Genomic DNA, 6,522 nt, shown 5'->3' with positions numbered 1-6,522 from the left:
CTGTTTTAAAAGTAGGATATTTGTTGTCTCGTAACTAAGAATTCAGAATGGATGAGCCAAATGCAAGAGGGTGAATCTCACAAAACCAGTAAAGAACATGTCAAGGTCATATTTCACCAAAATAATAAGACAAAAACAAGAAATCATATATTGCTAGAGCAAAATAAAGCCTTTTTTATAGGACCATACATTATTTTGCATTCTAGCATTATTCTGTCGTGTGTTGTGACCACATCATTACATCATATCAAACGTTCGGTCATGAGAATGATGAGAACAAATGAGGTTTAAAGTTTTCACTGTAGTGGGCACACTTTGATTTAGTTAATGTTTTGATTTTAAAATGAAAAGTAAGATTTGGCTTAATAAAAAAGTTTTATACATAAAGACATAAATATCGTCATTTAGAAATATGTTGAAAATTATGAACACTCACAATAGATGCCAGAAACCCAATAAATGCTGTTTAATTTTACATTGAGCAGATCGCCCCCCTCATGGTCACTGCAATGTTGACAACACATCACACTATGTCATGCAACCACTAAAGTTCACTAAAGTGACCACTGAGTCACTACCACTAAAAATGACAAAAGTAATACCATGTGTACTTTAGCTTTCAATCAATGCTCAAAAATAAAAAAATACATGTAAACAAAAAAGAAAACCAAACAATAAACACAATTCACTTACTACAAGCAACAACAGAGTGCAAGTCAACAGGATAGTCCAGACTGATGGTATGGTATTGATAAATAATATATACATTACAATGTTTTGATTTCTGACCCCAAGAGGAAAAATACTCTGTCACAGTAATAAGAATCTACTGAGATTCAACATGGAGCAAAATTTGAGAAAGTAGAATGTCTGGACAAATGACATTTTGGGAAGAATTTGTGAGAAAAATGTGCAGAAAAGTTATGAAAATAATGTAACAATGCAAAAAATCGATAGTAAAAATAGTCCTAGTCCTAAAATGAAAATCCTAAACATAGGCTTAATTTTGTTAATGCAAAACATAATTTCATCTCTTTTTTCAGAAAACTGCAAAAAAAATGAAAACTTGAAAAACGTATAGGTATGGATGCTTAAAAAGATAAATAAATAAACAACATCAACAATAAAAAATGTTTGGTTACGTATGTAACCTCCGTTCCCCGAGGGAGAGAACGACACGTTGTGTCGGAGAAGCGACACTAGGGGTCTCTCTTGAGCGCCGATATTCACCTCTGATCTTATTGAAAAGGGCCAATGGGAGTTGGCAGTCGGTATTTGCATACCCCGGCCCCGGACATACGGGTATTTAAGCGGGGCAAATACGGGAGTTCATTCAGGATTTTTCTGAGGAGCCGGAAATGGTCCGGCCACAACAGTGGCTCGGTTCAGCGACATGGCGGAGGAAAGACACAACGTGTCGTTCCCTCCCTCAGGGAACGGAGGTTACATACGTAACCAAACGTTCCCCTTCTGTCGCTCTCTCCACGTTGTGTCGGAGAAGCGACACTAGGGGACCCATTCCAATCTTGCCATGCGCTGAACCGTGTACGTGAACCGCCGATACAGAGGCGGGCAGGGATTCATCCAGTGCCGCGCATCGTCTGTACCTGGCTGCACGTACCCTTCCCCAATGCCCCATAAGAACATCGGAATCCTTCTAGTTACCCTGGGAGGGGAACAAGGCGATGTTTGCCAACATGGGAACGGGCCAGCCTGGCTGGGCCTCTTTTCTCTCTATGTTTCTCGCATAGAGCAATCACGGCCGGGGCCCTTACACGCATATAGGGAAGGGGGTCTTACCCAGACCCTGCGGAGACCACACCTGCCCTTTTTCTTGGGGAGGAAAGGTGGTAGACACGTCACACGGCCGTCTTAGGGCTTGTGTGGAAAGTATGGTGCGGTGGTAGATCCAGCCTCGAAAGGGGGAGTTGCTACAGCACGGGACCGGGGCAGCTGTAACTGCCTAAGGGAGACACGGGGGTCTGCTCGTAAGGGGACAGAACCGTGGAATTACACACAGGGGGAGTCCGAACCGGAGGCCTTCTTATTTTACCTGTGGAGCCCCTATACCAGTACGGGGTGGCCATCAGGGTGCCCGCAGTGGCTTGGGTCGGCGAGTTCCTCCGCTGAACCGCGGACCCGGAGGGCTGGGGAGGAATCGATCAGGGTCCCAACTCGGAGTGGAACGCCCTGGGAAGAAGGAAAAGGGCGCTTACCTTGACGTCAGGAAAAGGGCACTGGGCACAAGCGATCCACCCGGCCGGTCGGTCTACGAGTTCTACGGGCTCGGACCTGAGAAAACACGAGATGCCACCGACTCAACGCGGAGGTTGTAAAACCTTGCGAAGGTGTTGGGTGTTGCCCAACCCGCGTCTCTACAGATGTCTGCTAGGGAGGTGCCCTTGGCCAGTGCCCACGAGGACACAACACCCCTTGTTGAGTGAGCTCGGACCCGTAAGGGTAGGGGCACGGCCTGGGTGTGATAAGCCAGTGTGATGGCATCGACAACCCAGTGGGCGAGCCTCTGTTTCGAGACGGCATTCCCTTTCTGCCGTCCCCCAAAGCAGACAAAGAGCTGCTCAGAGCGTCTGGTGCTCTGTGTGCGGTCCAGGTAAATGCGCAGGGCGCGCACTGGACACAGCAACGAAAGGGCTGGGTCTGCCTCCTCCCGGGGCAGCACTTGCAGGTTCACTACCTGATCTCGGAATGGTGTGGTAGGAACCTTGGGCACATAGCCCGGTCAGCGGTCTTAGGATCACAGACGTATCTGCCGGACCGAACTCCAGGCAAGTGTCGCTGACAGAGAACGCTTGCAGGTCCCCGACCCTCTTAATGGAGGCGAGAGCGATCAGCAGGGCCGTCTTTAGAGAGAGGGCCCTGAGTCCAACTGATTCGAGCGGCTCGAAGGGAGGTCTCTGGAATCCTGCCAAGACTACCGAGAGATCCCAGGAGGGAACTAGGCCTGGCCGGGAGGGATTCAACCTCCGGGCGCCTCTCAGGAACCTGAGGATCAGGTCGTGCTTACCCAAAGACTTGCCGTCTACAGGATCGTGGTGGGCGGCGATAGCGGCAACATACACCTTGAGGGTGGACATGGACAGCCTCCTGTCCAGCCTCTCCTGTAGGAACAGAAGCACTGACCTAATCGAGCATCTCTGCGGGTCTTCGGCTCGGGAAGAACACCAATCTGCGAACAAGCGCCACTTTAGGGCGTAAAGGTGCCTGGTAGAGGGGGCTCTGGCTTGGTTGATGGTATTCACAACGGTCGCCGGTAAGCCGGCTAGCTCTTCCGCGTCCCATCCAGGGACCAGACGTGGAGGTTCCAGAGGTCTGGGTGCGGGTGCCAGAGCGTGCCCCGTCCCTGAGAGAGGAGGTCCTTTCTCAGGGGAATTCGCCAGGGAGGAGCGGTCGAGAGGAGCCTGAGTTCTGAGAACCAAGTCCGAGTGGGCCAGTAGGGGGCCACCAACGTGACTTGCTCCTCGTCCTCCCTGACCTTGCACAGCACCGGTGCAAGAAGGCTCACTGGGGGAAATGCGTACTTGCGCAGCCCCGAGGGCCAGCTGTGTGCCAGCGCGTCTGTCCCGAGGGGAGCCTCTGTTAGGGCATACCAGAGCAGGCAGTGGGAGGTTTCCTGGGCGGCGAACAGGTCTACCTGGGCCTTGCCAAACCGTTCCCAAATCAGCTGGACCGACTGGGGGTGAAGCCTCCACTCCCCGCCGGGCAGACGTTGTCGTGATAGCGCGTCCGCTATGACGCTGAGCTTGCCGGGGATGTGAGTGGCACGCAGCGACTTGAGTCGCTGCTGGCTCCATAGGAGGAGACGGCGGGCGAGTCGTGACATGTGGCGGTAGCGTACGCCACCTTGACGATTTATGTACGCCACCACCGTGGTGCTGTCCGATATCATGAGGACATGTTTGTCCTGAACTAACGGGAGGAACTTCCTGAGAGCAAGAAGGACGGTCAGCAACTCCAGGCAATTGATGTGCCAACGCAGTGGGGCCCCTTTCCAACGGCCCGCTGCTGCGTGCCCGCTGCACACGGCACCCCACCCGGACTGGGAGGCATCGGTTGTGACCAGGACGCGTCGGGACACCTGCTGCAGGGGCACTCCTGCCCGTAAAAAGCAGAGGTCTGTCCAGGGTCGGAGTGTTTTGACGCAGGCGGGGGTGATCCTTACCCGATGCATGCCGCGGTGCCATGCTTGTCTCGGGACTTGAGTCAGTGCTGGAGTGGTCTCATATGCATCAACCCCAGCGGCGCGACCACTGCGGAGGACGCCATATGCCCCAGGAGCCTCTGGAAAAGTTTTAGAGGGACCACTGTGCCTGGCTTGAAGGAAGCGAGGCAGTCCAGCACCGACTGAGCACGCCGCCGTGAGACGTGCTGTCATTGAGACTGAGTCTAACTCCAACCAGAGAAAAGAGATGCTCTGAACCGGAGTGAGCTTGCTCTTTTCCCAGTTGACCTGAAGCCCCAAGCGGCTGAGGTGCCGGAGCACCTGGTCTCTGTGTGTGCATAGTAACTCTCGAGAGTGTGCTAGGATGAGCCAGTTGTCGAGGTAGTTGAGAATGCGGATGCCGGCTACTCGTAGCGGGGCAAGGGCCGCCTCTGCGACTTTCGTGAAGACGCGAGGGGACGAAGACAGGCCGAAGGGGAGGACTTTGTACTGAAACGCCTGGCCGTCAAACGTGAACCGTAGGAAGGGTCGGTGTCGTGGCAGAATTGAGACGTGGAAGTATGCGTCCTTCAGGTCCATCGCTGCGAACCAATCTAGATGCTGAACGCCAGCCAGAATATTTCTCTGCGTAAGCATTTTGAACGGGAGTTTTAACAAGGCCCGATTGAAAACTCGCAAGTCCAGGATTGGTCGTAAGCCGCCACCTTTCTTGAGTACAATGAAGTAAGGGCTGTAGAAACCCTTCCTCATTTCGGTTGGAGGGACGGGCTCTACTGCGCCCTTGGCTAAGTGGGTCGCGATTTCCGTGCGCAGGGAACTGGCGTGCTCGCCGTGTACTGCGGAAAAGCGGACTCCTTCGGGGGCGGGAGCCGGGCAAACTGAATTGCGTAACCAGTCGAATGGTCCGGTGCAGCCAGCGTGATGCGTTGGGAAGCGAAAGCCACGCTTCCCAGCTCTGCGCTAGGGGCACCAAAGGAACAGGTATTTTGGACGTACCCGGCGGGGCCTCGCAGCGGGCGGAACAGGTAATGCAGCGTCGGGCGGCTTCGTTGCGGCCTGAGGCTGAGGTGCTGAGAATAGACTCAAAGCACTTACCTTGCTCCGCGCGCCCGGCAGGGGGCGGGTTCATGACTGAGGAGGAGGTCTGATGCTGGCGTCCTCTGGACTCGTCTGAACCGGCCGGCCGGGGGACAGTCGTGGGCAGGCGGAAGGCGGGATCGCCGCGTCCCGTGTACCGGGACTGTTGTGATCTGAAACCACATTGCCGTGAAAACGGCATTTGCGGGCCAGGCGACCCAGAGGCAAGGGAAATAGCTCTTTTATTGAGAATGTGGGTACCACAGCCCCCGTCAGGGGGTGTGGCAAATGAAAAAACAAAGGATTCTCCTCCTGGCCCTCCACCGGGGGACGGAGCAGTCAGACCACCTCCGGAGCTAACGTCTTCGGCTCTGGGTCGGCTGTCTCAGGAACGCTTGGGAGCCTTCCGGGTCCTGGAGGGGGTTCGTGAGACAGGGGGCATGCGCCGCCTGCGGAGTGCTCGACGCTGGGGCTGAGAGCTGGGCCCGGGTTGAGGCAGAGCAGGAGCTGGTTTCCTCGCAGGGTGACGCCCTCGGCGGGCAGACGGGGCAGGGCCCGTGAGCGGCAGGTCTGCGGCGGGCATGATGTGCTGAAATGGCCTCCGTCTGCTTCTTCACCGCGGAGAACTGTTGGGCGAAGTCCTCGACGGTGTCACCGAAAAGGCCAATCTGGGAGACAGGTGCGTCCAGGAAGCGGTTTTTGTCAGCATCACGCATCTCGACCAGGTTGAGCCAAAGATGGCGTTCCTGGACCACTAGGGTGGCCATCGTCTGTCCGAGTGCCTGCGCTGTGGCCTTCATCGCTCTCAGGGCGAGGTCGGTCGCTGAGCGCAGTTCCTGCAGCACATCAGGATCAGGTCCACCCCCGTGCATGTTTCTGAGAGCTTTGGCCTGGTGGACTTGCAGGAGGGCCATCGCATGCAGGGCGGAGGCAGCGCGTCCAGCCGTAGTGTAGGCCTTCGCATTAAGCGAGGATGTTGTCCTACAGGGCTTGGATGGGAGTACGGGGCGACCCCGCCAGGAGGTAGGGCTACCGGGGCATAGATGGTGCGCAACTGCCCTATCAACCTGGGGAATCGCGACGTACCCGTGGCGCTCTTCGCCGTCGAGGGTGGAGAGAGTGGAGCGGGTGGCACCTAGACGAGCGGAGAGCGGGGCTCTCCACGTAGACGTCAGCTCATCATGCACCTCCGGGAAGAAAGGGACCGGGGGGATGCGAGGCCGCGAACGGTGCGCTGCCCCCAGGAACCAATCATCCAACCGAGA

The sequence above is a fragment of the Xyrauchen texanus genome, chromosome 10 (genome assembly GCF_025860055.1).
Source record: "Xyrauchen texanus isolate HMW12.3.18 chromosome 10, RBS_HiC_50CHRs, whole genome shotgun sequence".
Lineage (NCBI taxonomy): Eukaryota > Metazoa > Chordata > Actinopteri > Cypriniformes > Catostomidae > Xyrauchen > Xyrauchen texanus.
This window is presented reverse-complemented; position numbering follows the sequence as displayed.